The sequence below is a fragment of the Equus przewalskii genome, chromosome 23 (genome assembly GCF_037783145.1).
Source record: "Equus przewalskii isolate Varuska chromosome 23, EquPr2, whole genome shotgun sequence".
NCBI lineage: Eukaryota > Metazoa > Chordata > Mammalia > Perissodactyla > Equidae > Equus > Equus przewalskii.
The window spans coordinates 24,226,847-24,239,543 of NC_091853.1; the positions used below are offsets into that span (position 1 = coordinate 24,226,847).

The 12,697-nt window shown below is 47.9% G+C and overlaps 1 long non-coding RNA gene across 1 annotated transcript; it reads left to right on the forward strand.

Annotated features, from left to right (window-relative positions):
• The first annotated feature begins 3,039 nt into the window (after positions 1–3,039).
• Positions 3,040–9,004, forward strand: LOC139078843 (uncharacterized). The gene is made up of 2 exons (XR_011531994.1): positions 3,040–3,178; positions 8,807–9,004. It is a non-coding gene; the product is annotated as an uncharacterized lncRNA (long non-coding RNA).
• Positions 9,005–12,697: the final 3,693 nt, after the last annotated feature.

A 12,697-nucleotide genomic window follows, 5' to 3' on the forward strand; every position in this document is an offset into this window, starting at 1 on the left:
CTCTTAGATTCTGCCCCTTCAGGGACAGTCACTTGGTTATTCCCGTTACCATTCCTGTTCCCATTCCACAAGGTGACAGAGAGCAGTCAGGGAGGAAGGACAGACTTGGTGAGGCAGAGCCATCTATCCAAGCCTTGTGATCCTCTCCGTCACAGTCCTGTTTCTCAGACCTCATGTTTAAATTTGGAGCTCAGAACATGTGAACCCAGGACTCATTCCCTCTTGGGACATGCTCAGATGCAGAGGAGGAAGATGCAGACACAGGCATGTGCAGCCTGATTAGGAGCCAGGACACACACACACATACCCAGTCACACTTGTCTGGGGAGGACTACGTCTGTCACAGGCCTGACCTGACCTGCATGGCACCATGGCACCACATCAAAGGAGGGGAGTGGCGGAGTCCATTGTTACTTGGGAATATGGCTCACCTTCCTGCCAGTATTTTCCCCGACAAGACTTTACTTGCCACCCACATCCTCTCTCTCTGGTAGTAGAGAGGATTAAAGGCTTCTCTACTCCCGACAAAGGCCCGTGCCACCCTGGGAACACCACCGTCTGCAGCCCCTCCCCACCACCTGCCTGCCCAGTCTTGGCTCTACACATTCCCTCCTGGGGAGTGTGGACGATGTGAGGAGGGAGTGGACCATAGCCAGGCTACTCCAAAATGTTGACCCACCGGTGCCTGGGAGTTTTTACTGGACAGTCGCTGGGAACGGCAGCAACTTCCAACGCCTTTCTGTGTTCCCAAGGCCTTGAAACAGAGGGCTGGGCCTGCAGGTCCTCAAGAAGCAAGAACATGGTACCCAGACAGCAGGGAGGAGAAAGGATGTGGTTGTGAGCAAGGCAGGAGCTGCAGGTCTCCCTGCACAAGGGATCATGGGGGTCCAGGCTTAGCCCCATGCCACGCCTTGGCATGGACCAAGGATCTCAGACAACATTGTCCTCATATGGTAGCCACCAGACACACATGGCTATTGAGCACTTAAAATGTGTCTTGTCTGAATTGATACGTGTTATATAAAATACATGCCAGACTTCAAAGACTTAATACAAAACAAAAAAGAATATAAAATATTTTTCATAATTCTTATATTGATTACATGTTGAAGTGATAATATTTTGTATGTATTGGGTTAAATAAAATAGAATATTAAAATTAATGTCACCTGTTTTTTGAATTTATTATTTTTTTAATGTGGCTACTAGAAAATTTAAAATCACACATATGGTTCACATTATATTTCTACTGAACAGTGCTTGTCCAGTAAAAGCAAAGGAAAGAGTCCACCCAGAGCAGTCAGTTTTGGAGACAGGCAAGTAAGTGTCCATGCAAATAATCCATAACAATCTATAAATCAAAATCAGGATGAGTTTATTATGATCCAAATCTGAGGACGTGCACCAAAGAAGTGGAGTGACAGAGTGGTTATATACAGTCTTGGAACAATGAGCATACATCACATATGTTAGGAATGTCCCTTTTACAATTGTCACAACTTGCTTAGCTGACACAGCAGATCGGTGGTCAGCAGGTCAGTGGTCACAAGGTAAGTGGTCACAAGGTGAGCACAGCAGGTCAGTAATTAATCCTTAGTTTAGGGAGAGATGCTTATCATAAAGGAAATGCCGATATGGGGGGAAGTTACATCCTTCTCTTTAGGAGAATCATTCTTGTTTTTGGGATGCAGTAAATACTCAAAGCAGATACACAATGCATGCTCAACAGGCCACATCAGGCCCTTTTAGAAAAAGAAGATCAGGCTGAATTAGTTTTAACCCAAATGGCTTCCTCATATACTGCAATATGTCTTATTGCTTGTCATTTATTTATCATACGGGAGGCCCTGCTATGCCCACGGCACTGTCCTCACCAAGGGCTTCAGCCGGGATCAGGAGCTTCCGAAGAGCTTACCCGAGAAGGACCCAGACCTGGAACTAGAAGCAGAGCTCTTGACACACATTCCAGTATTCTATTCCCTCAAGATAAGCCCGCCTCATCCCCTCACTCTCAGGGCTGGGCTGATGAACTTGTGGCTCCTGGTGGAGGGGAGGGAGAGGTGCCTGAGGACTCTGGGGCATCTGTCTAGAGGAGCTTCCCTGCTGAACCCACTGAGGTTTCAGAAACCAGGGGGATGGGCTGAGGAGGGTAGGGAGGGTGGTGGTGTTAGTACACGTTTCTTCCCGCTGGGAGGGCTTGTCACAGCCGCGAAGCTCAGAGAAGAGAGATACCCCTTGCAATGTAGGGCATGTTCGATTATTTATGAAGCCCGAGGAGGGCTGCCCATGCTGGCCTTCCAGCTGCTTAATTGGATTTCATGACAACTTTTTTAAAGGGAATTTTCCAAGGAGCAGTGTTGTGTCCTGCCCCAGGGGTCCTGTGAGGTTTCCCCTCTCCTTGAAAACACAGTCACTGCTGTATAACATGGAGCTTTAATCATACATATCAGGGCAGTCCCAGCCCCATTGGAAGTGGTGGTGGGGCTAACACAGCCACTGATGCTCCAGGATGGGAAATAAGTCCCTTTCTCAGCTCAGATGAAGAAAATATACACTGTGTCTGATATGTGAGGGACTGCTGGTTAATTTGTGTGCCACTTCTGCTTTGATTACAGCCCCTGGTAGGTAAAAGTGTGCTGTTTATCAGAATCAGAATGTCATAGGTTTGCATTTCCTTCTGGTGAGGAGACTCTAATAAATACAAGGTCTTGTGATAACAGTTATTATCAAGGCAGAGGCCCCCACTTAAACAATTACTTTGAGAATAGGCAGCTAAACACTAGTATGTCGAGGATCTGTTCCTTGTCCTTCCTCTGGGGTCAGTTCTGCTGTGGTTAAGCCTTCCTCCAGAGAATGCTCAAGGGTGGACAACAGGAGAGGCCCCTGCTGACTCATGACCACTCACCATCCCACGGCCTAAGCAACAGATAAGGAAATGTACAAGTCTTGCTGTGCAAAATCTACATACGCCCCAAGTGACGTTTTCAAGGACAGGCAAGAATTCTTGCCGTTACGATAGAATTTACCGGGGAGCTTTTCACACTGTTAAATTCCTGCCAGAATGGGTTCATTTAGAGGGAGAGTTCCTGAGGATGGAGGTTGAGAAACTTAAAGCAAGAGGAGAAGGAGCTGACCCTGTCCAGCATCTTGTGCTACGTTCTGATGCTAGACACTTATAGTAAGTATGGGCCCATAAACCACTGCCCTGTGGACCCCAGAGAAGGGTCCTGTCCTAGGGTTTAGAAGGGACCCTGGAGAGAAGGGATGGAGACCCTGATGCAATGAAACCCCTAGAGATGAGGTTGGTGGGAGTTGAGGCAGCCAGGGAATCTCTTTGATTGCGGGTCCTTTCTTCCTGGTAGACTTGCTCATACCCCTGAATGTGCCCCACATCAACAGGGACAGTGAGCACACAGCTGTTAGTATTATATGCCTATGTTGTGTAAAGTGACTTACCTTTACGCACCTCAATAACCTGGTGATGTAGGTACTGTCACTAGCCTCCTTTTACTCATGGGGAAAACAGAGCTTAGGGAAGTCAAGTCATTTGCTAGACATGAGACATGTATAGCAAGTATGTGTCCATAAACCACTGTCCCATAGTCATAAAGTTATGTGAAGCCAGGATTGTAACTAAGGTCTGTGATTCCAAAATCCATGTTTAATTCCTACTTTATAATGCCTTTCTTAAACAACAGCAACCAAAAAATACACATATATGATTCTGGTTGAAAAGTCATTACAGATTGAGGAGATAGTTATCACATTTTATATATCATGGAACAGCCTGTAATAGCCCGGGAAGGCTTCTTACAAAATGTGGACCTTGAACTGGCCTTAAAGGGAAGCTACTCTTTGCATAAGCAGGGACAGGGTGAGGCTATCCAGGTTAAGGGAAAAGCAAGGGTGAAGGCTGGGAGATGGGGAAGAGCGGGTCAGCAGAAAGGACACTGGAGGACAGATGTAGCTGTAGCAAACCTTCTCTGCAGGGAGCAGAAGCTTGGGTTGGGCAAATGCCCTGGGCTGAGCTCTGGAGGGCATTGAAAGTCAGGCCCGGGAGGAGAAAAAAATGCCTGTTAGGCTAGGGGTTTAGGATAATCATCCACAGGATGGATGAGCAGGAAATGCCTGGGGACCGATAGAGAGCTTCCTGGAAGGAGTGAGACCTGGGGGTAAGTCAAGGCGGCAATGGTAGTGCATTTTCAATCTAAAGATAACTAGAGGGAGAGAACTGACCAATTATGGGAGCAGAGGGACAAGTTTGAGTGACTAAGACTCCAGGTGGAGAATGCAGACAGAGGATCCCTCCCGTGCAGCTGGGCCCCGGCATGGTATGAGTCTGCACACAAATCTGAGGGCTCTTCCCACTACTGGGCACTCCTACCCTGCAGGCCTGGCTGGGGGTAGGGTCTCCCTTCCCGGCTCCTTCCTGCCCCCTCTGCAGAAAGGCTGAGACATTCCCTATTTCTCCAGCCTCTTGTTTCTCTAATTTTATGATTGTATGAAAATAAGGTTCCCAAATTGCCTTTAATTAGCTTTAATAAGACAGCCTTTTTTTGCTAATTAAAATGATTATTAAGAAACCATTTATTGAGAATGAACACAGTTGTTAGAACCTAGGAGAATTCTGAACTCTTAATAATAATAACAGCAGCCACCACCAGCCTCTTTGGGCCACCAGTTCACCTGCCCCACTCCTGAACTCAGAAGGGGTGGCACTTAGGTTAGGGGCTCAGGATTTCAACCCTGTCCTTCGCCAGGGACACGCCAGGACCGTGTGCTGCCTGCATTCCTAGGGCTGCTCTTTCCCCCAGCACCAGGGGTCTTACTGTAGAATACGGCCCCGGTAAGCAGGCCCCGGTAAGCAACCCCCGGAGTTTGCCTACCAAGGAGCCTGGTGCGGCCCAGCAAAGCTGGGCAGATAATCAGAGGGCTGTGAAACCTCCAGAGTCATTTCAACTCCCTGGTCCTCAGTCTCCCAGACTGTGAGAAGGGTGTGGGTGGGCCTGGGTGACCTCAGAGGCCCCTTGCTTGTCTGGAACCGGGCGATTGAAGGCGCCTGATGGAGCCTGCAGTGGTAGAAACGCATCCCTTTGGGTAATGGGGAAGCTTGGGACTGGCAGAGCCCGGCAGCTCATTTCAGTTCTCTCCTCCCTCTCCGGGAGGGCTGCTCAGGAAGCCGAGACAAGGAACTCCTGTCACAAAACGCGTGAGGGGCTTCAAAGACGCCCAGCTCCCGCAGGGACGAAGCGGGCGCGGTGCAGCGAGGCGAAACCCAGGCGCTGGGCCCGAGGAGCGGAGGTGGAGCCCCCCAGTGCCCGGACCCCGGTCCCCGAGTCCCCGGTCGCGGCGCTCCTCCTGCCCGCTCCCCACCCAGCCCCCGGCTGCGCAGCTGCCAACAGCTCCCGGGTGATGGCGAAGGGCTGGTGCCGTCATCATCCTTCCTGCAGGAAGGGCTCTGGGAGCCGGAGTCTGGAGGGGCTGGATCAGGACATTTTCGCTATCCCCGGGGTAGGGGAGGGAGGAGGGGCGACTCAAGTCAAAGATGGGCACAGAAGTCGGGGCTGGAGGAAAGACCCCGGGCATTTTCTAGGGTCGTCTTCTGGGCCGTATCTGTTTTCTCAGGCCGTGGGTTCAGCTGCGCCCTGACCCCCTTTCCCTCCAGTGTCCTTCCAGGGACCTGGTCGGCTTGAGGTCTGGCAGCGCATTAAAAAGCGGTGGCTTTTTTATTTTAAAATATTACAGTGGAAAGAACGTGGGCTCCAATTCGGTTGGCCGAATTACTAGCTTTGTGACCTTCTGTGACACTTAGCTGAGCCTTAGTTTCCGGACAGTTTCTTCCCACGGGGCAGCTCTAAGGATTATACAAGAACGGAGGTGGAGTTGCCCAGTTGGAGGCTCGAAACAGAAGCGCTACTGTCGGAAGAATGCGCAGTTGACCTCAGCCAAGGAAGGACAAGGAAAAGCTCCAAGGCCCGGCGGCCTCTCCTTGGGTCTTCCTTGGGCGCTAGCGGCTGCTGGTCAGCACCCGGCGCCGCGGTTCTCGCCTCCGCCGCAGGTCGGAATCAGCGCGGGCGGCTAAGAAATACGGCGCTGGAGAGCCCAGCAGGCGCCAATTACTCGCGAGTCTCTGGGGTGGGGCCGGGGCCTGGGTGCTTTCTAAAAGCTCCTCAGGTGTTCCGCAAAGCAGCCAGAGTTGAGAACCGGTGGAAGGAATAAACAAAGAGACCTTGATGAGGACAGAGGGAAATGAGCTGGTGGGTCCCCTCCCATTTGCAGGTGGCCCCGTCACACCACACTCACATGCCCACGGCCAGTTACATGCACGCCCATGCACACACTCACCCATACACACAGACACGCCCACTCACGCTGTCACGGACACACACCCACTGTTTTCTCCGGGCGAGCCCGGCGGCTGGGACCCAAGCAGACCCGGTGCTGGTGCGGACGCCCACGATGGGGGCCGGCCCCGCAGCTCCAGGGTCTCCGGCCGGGCGGCCTGGGGCGTGCTGCTGTCGGTGACAGCGCGGCTTCTCCGAGCCCGGGGCGCTCCGCAGAGCCCCCGCCGGGCCGCGCGGCGCTCGCTCCGGCTCTTTGTTATGCTAATTCCCCTTCCCAGCTGGTGCCAGCTGCCTGCACAATGAGCGCCCCGAGCCCTCGCCAGCCAGGGAGTGGGGGCGGGGCGGGGGGGTTGCTCCGCGCCCTGCGCCTGGGATCCCAGTCTGGCCCAGTCTGGCCGGGTGGAGAGCCGCCCAATGGGCAGCCTTCCCCTGGTCTTCCCCTCCCCCTGCTTGCAGGGCCGCGCCCCCCGGGGCCTGCAGGGCATCCACTGATTCATTCCAGTCGCCCCGGCTGCCCGCCCTCCAGGTGCCAGGGCTTGATGAAAAGTAAAAGGCTCCTCCGCGGCTCGAGAGCCGTGCGGATGAAAGAGAAGCAGCCGCCTCCCAGACCACACAGCTAATCCTCCCATAAACCTCGAGCAAATAAGGGGAGAGGAAGAACAGGCCGGCTACAGATGTGGAGTGCAGCCTCCGGGGATCCCCAAATTAAAACTCGTACAGGGGAAGCACTTGGACCACCACCAAATGACACTAATTGGGTTATGGGACCATAATCTTGGCTCGTATGAAAAAACACCCAACAACAGTTATAGTCACAGCTGCAAGGACTGTCTTCATAAAAAGAAGGGGGAAAGTCCGCTATTTTATTACTCATAAACACGAGAGAGAAGGGGGCTGTGGGCTCTCCTGCCTGCGTGGTGCAGGCAGGCTGGTTGCTTGAAGGGGAGGACAATCTTGTGCCAGGAGGAGCAGCGCTGTGCCTGGCTGGCTCCGGATGTGTGGAGCTAATGGGCTAAGGGGGGTGGGGGGAAACTCTCTGGGGAAGAGGCGGGTAACAGTACTGAGACACCGCAGGGGAGCATGGCCTATCCGGAGGAATGTATTTCAGACAATAGGTTAGCAGCCATATGCAGAAAACAATCCTTCTGGACAGGAATACTCAGAGATTTATCCTTTAGGAAACATTCAGAAGCAGTTTCTCGGTTTTACGGGGACGGAAAAAAAGGCATCCTGGGGAAGGAAAAGTAGGGGTGACAAGTGCAGAAAATTCTAGTGAAAATCTTCAGAAAGATGCAGATTGTTAGACTCACCAATGTTAGGGCCAGAAAGCACCAGTCTTTGAGTGCAGCCTTATCATTTGACAGATGGGAAATTAAGACCCAAAGAAGTTAAGGGCTTGTTGATGGTTAGCTAGTGGGTGGTGGTAGAGCTAGTAGATGGTAGAGCTGGGCGGGTAGCTGTCTCCTAACTCTTAATCTAGTGCTTTCCACATTAACTTGGTTACAATTTTGTTGTTCAGAAACAGTAGTCATTTGATCAGAAACAAATACAATAGACTATTAGAAAAATAAAAGTTAGAAAATTTTAGAATGATTGGGTTAAATCTGTCTGATCCATAATGAGAATAAGAGTTGGAAATCAATCAATTCTCGCAAATTCCATCTCAGGGTTCTTCCTAGCACACATCTATTTATTCATTCATTACAACGTCCAGATAGACAGATGGCCCCAGGATTTCTTCACGGATCCTTTCTGTGCGGGGACCAATACTGTTTCCAGACTGAGAGATGTCCACACCCCCATCCCTCAAGGCCCATGTACATTAAGTCATTTTGGCTAAAACCAGCTAGGTAAGGCTGGACTGGTTGAGAATTCTAATTGATCATCCTTACTGGTTGGAATCCTACCCACTGGAAAATAAAAAAATCTACTCCAGCTGCATAATTTCCACACACAGAGAAGACAAAGGTCTGGAGATGGCCAGCCTGAATCTCCCTGGGCAGGTTGAGGTGTCCTGGCCTCCCAGTGCCTCTCTCAGCTGGCTCAAATGGCAACTAATGGCGCCAATCATGAGATCCAGTAGGTAGGAGGTGACCCTGTTTCAGAGAAGTCCTGGAACCATCATGGTGCAACACTGCATTTTCTTTCCTTACACTCTAGTACCTATTTCTCATTCTCAAACCATATGGGTCAGTTTTGTTCTCATTTCAGACCCACCAATCAGCAAGCATCACTACAGGTGTACCTCGCCTTATGGAAAAATATATACTCTTGAAAAATTGAGATGGAAATGTACTTTTGTAAGTGGAATCCTATTTTGAAGCCATCAGTTGGGCTCTGAGTTTAAAGGCAACATAGAAAGGGGTGGGATTTTGAAGTAGGCATAGCCACCCCCTAGCTGATCTGCTTTTTAAAACTTAGATCTTATAGGTAAAAACTATATCCTATTTTTTTTTTGATAGGCAACATCCTCAAAGTTATGATTATCCTGAAAAGACTGCATCGGCCTCCGTTATCTGACAAAGGAGTACTGGAAATAATGCTTTGTCTAAATTATCCAAATTTATTTACTCAATACTGTATTTCTTCCGAGTGAAAAATAAATCTAAGAGAATCATTTAAGACAGTAATTGAATAAACTTGAACTTTGGCAAATCCTGGTGATGAGTCAGAGGTTAGTGGTTTTTAACCTTTTCACTAATAAGGGACACCTCTCATTCCCTTGACATAGCCAATGTTCTGAAAGATTCTGTCTACGAAATAAATTGCATTTATTAAGGATACTGCCTTCATTTTCGCAGTCAGAGTTTCTTCTCAGTCTCTGCTAACTGTGTTAACCTGGAGCTGATTTAATTCCAAACAAAGGTAAAGAAATCTGGCATGGTGCAACTGCTTTTAAGAAATTTAAAATTTTCTGATTTCCAGTAAATTTTTTGGAATATTAAAATGACCAATGACTACTCTTATAGCTGTCGAAGGGTCCTGGGTCCTCAGGTTTGACACCACCCCCCTATTTAGTTTCAAGGTCACTGTACAGATCCTGGAGGCAGAAGAATTTCCATGAAAAGGAGGATGTGGGACTGTCAGGTCCAGCCTTCGGGCATCCAGGGACATTAGTGGAGAAGTCATAGAGGCTCACTGGTATTGCACACACTTAATGTGCCCCGAGGCAAGGTGGAGACACTTTCCCAATATGAAAGCCTTTAATCCTGACATCCTCTCCAGGTGGGTACAGTATGCCACCCCATTTCACAGACAAGGAAATCGAGGCACCAGGAAGTCAAGTGGTTTTCTGGCCAGGGCCAAGGTTGTACAGCTACAGTGGCAGAGCTGGGATTTTCGTCCAGGAAGTGTAACTTCACATCCCACACACTCAACCCTCTGCTATATTCCAGTCTCACCAGAAACCCACCAACGCTGTGCCTGAACTGAACAGGAGAGAGGGGCCTTGGGTTAATGCCGATACCTAGTGACAAAGACAGTTCCGTGGATTTAGTGAAAAGCACAGCATCCAAGGACTTGGAGAACAACCATGAGAAACCCTCCCAACTCCCATAAAGGGCAGACAAGCATTTCTCTCTCCTGCAAAAACACGAAGGAAATCCTTTAGTCTCTGAAATGGTTTTTCCTGTCTTCAGACAGTTTGACCAAAAAAAGAAAATCTGTCAACTTTCCTTTTTAATCTTCAGACTTTTCCTTAAAGAAAGTGAATTCACTCTGCAGTGCATGTGGAGCACTGTATTTCTCAGACTTCTTCCACTCTACTACATGAAAGATCAACTCCTAACCTTTTGCTGAAATCCCTTGCCTCGTAGCCTGTCATTCTCCATCTTTTGCTTATCATGCACACTGGAGTTTTTTGAGTTTTGAGGATGGTATAGATGCCTGAGTGCTGTGCTAGAGGCATTGCAAAGAGATCTGCTCACTGCTTGATTGCCAGCATACAAGGGTTATGTCACATGTGAGCTTAGCTCATCACAGTCACCTCAGAAGGCATCTGCAGAAAGAGGACCCTGTCTCTAGTATCTGGGCTAGGCTCCTGTGTGATCTGACCAATCAGAGGGGGAGTAGAGGATCACATGCCTGAGGCCTGGCCTCAGCTGCTCCCACGGAATGACCAGGATGGCGGCGGTGCCTGCTGAAGGCCAAGCCAGTTTAGGCAGCACAGGCCTTGGGGGGAGTCGGGCCCCTCCTCTCCCAAATTTTGCTGCTTGTCCACTGTCTTGGGATCTTGGCAGGAAGCAAGATCAGAATTTATGTCTCTGCAAGTTCTTTTCTATGTGTGCTCTTCCCTCAAGATACGGCATTTTATAAGATTTTATTATTTTAAATCAAGGGAACAGTTATAAAAATGGGGTTGAGAAACATGGGAAATTACACGAGAAATGACTAATTCATCTCCATACGTTCTATCAGTTTCACTGTGGTCAAAAACAGGTGTTTCCAGGCTATGAATAAGTAGTTTGCATTTTCAAAATTAACAAATTGGAGCAACACCAAGGGAAAAAAAACCAGCCATACACAGCCCACCAGAGAATTGTTTACCAAAGAAGATGAAGTTCATGGCGATGGTTTGCAAACACCACCAGACTAGCTTGTGTAAATTCCCTTCGTTTAGTCATCGTTCTTCAGCCTGTCACAGATACTGAGGGGAAATGCAGAAACAGGAAATTACAGACTATTTTAAACAACATGTTTTATTAAACTCACTTGCTGATGCACTTTATGGCAGGATGCGAGATTCAAGTGTTCATAACTTACATCTTTGAAGGGCTTTTCCTAAGTGAGTTCTCCCAGCTAAAATATGGCATGTACACAGGGCTGGAAGCAATCTCTAAACCAGTAACTGTTTCACCCCAGGTCATGTAGCTACATCACATAAAATGGGGAAGTTTTAGCCATGTGAAGAGAATATAGCTTGCTTACACATTATAGCTCTAAGAAAGCAATGGAGGCATCATGTAGTAACTTAAAAGATCCTTAATGCATTTATTTTAAATCACAGAATCAAAACGCAGCAATCTCACAATGAATTACTAGAAACCATACAATGTCTCTTTTATTATTTAAATATTGATTTTGTTCTCTTCGTGGGACCATTCTGCATCTAGTTTAAATTATCATTGTTAATGCCATGCTGGATCCTTGTTTTTGAAAAGGTCTAGCAAAATTGTCAGGAATGTGATAACCTCAACCATGGACAAAATGACTTCAAATTTAAGGGGCTGTCATAAAAACAGATTTGAATAACTAATTATTTTCAAAAATATTTCCTGTTCACAATTTGTCTGAGGGATATAAAAGTCTAGCTGCCTCCCATATGAATCCCTATATCCTTGTCTGATATTTGTTGTGGTGTTGGCATCTCTCAGCGCCCATGAGCTCTGCAAGTTCCTCTCGGCTCTCTTCTTGACATACAGAAAGGAAGCAATCACATGGAGCTGTGATACAAGCTCATGGTTGGAGGGTGGGGAGCCACACTTTGACGGAGGTAACTATGATCTCTGAAAATAAGTATGTTCATTCAGTTGCTTCAGCATTTATTTAACAAAGCTGTATGTAAATGTTCTAAATTTCTATTGTCTTAAAAGACCATGCCAAAGATGCTTTACCCTAATTATTGATTTGTTGTCGTATAGTCACTTCTACCAGTTTTGAGTGGTTCTACCTTCCTCCTCGTCCTCAGGCCTGCAACCTTGTCCCTTCAAGGTGAAGTATAGAGTAATAGGATTTTAAGAGTGGCAACACATGATGATAACACTGTTGCTCTTTTTAAGTGCCTTTGCCAGACAATCTTCTACAATCACCCACTTTTAGAAAGGAAAGACCAGAGGCAAAGGTTAATGACTTGGTTAATGATATGTACCAAGATGCCTAGGGGAATAGCAATTAAAAGTACTCTTGGGGAGCTGGGCCATTTACCTAAGTGAAGACTTCCCCTCATTTAACTTGTAAAAGTCTGGATTCTGCTGTATCAGGTTTTCCTTAAAGCCAAGCACAGCAATGGGAAAAGGTGTTACTTCCAGGTGGGTAGACAGCAGTGTGAGGTGGAGGGTGTCTTAGTTTTTCCAATCTCTGAGGATATAACTACAGAACCCAGTTATAGATTTAACTTACAATGAAGGGGATGCCTTGACCACTCTGGAAAAATCTTAGTATCTCCTAAGTAGAAATGACAAGGCAGGCACATGGGAGGTCCCAATGCTCTCATGCCAACAACAGAAAAATTTTTGTTATTGGATAGGTGTTTAGGGATTTTTTTTTTCGGTTGGGGGAGAAAAGTTATTTTTTTAAGTATTTCTTTAGCAGGAAATGTCCTAGAAACAAAAACTTGATGACTGACATCTACAAAT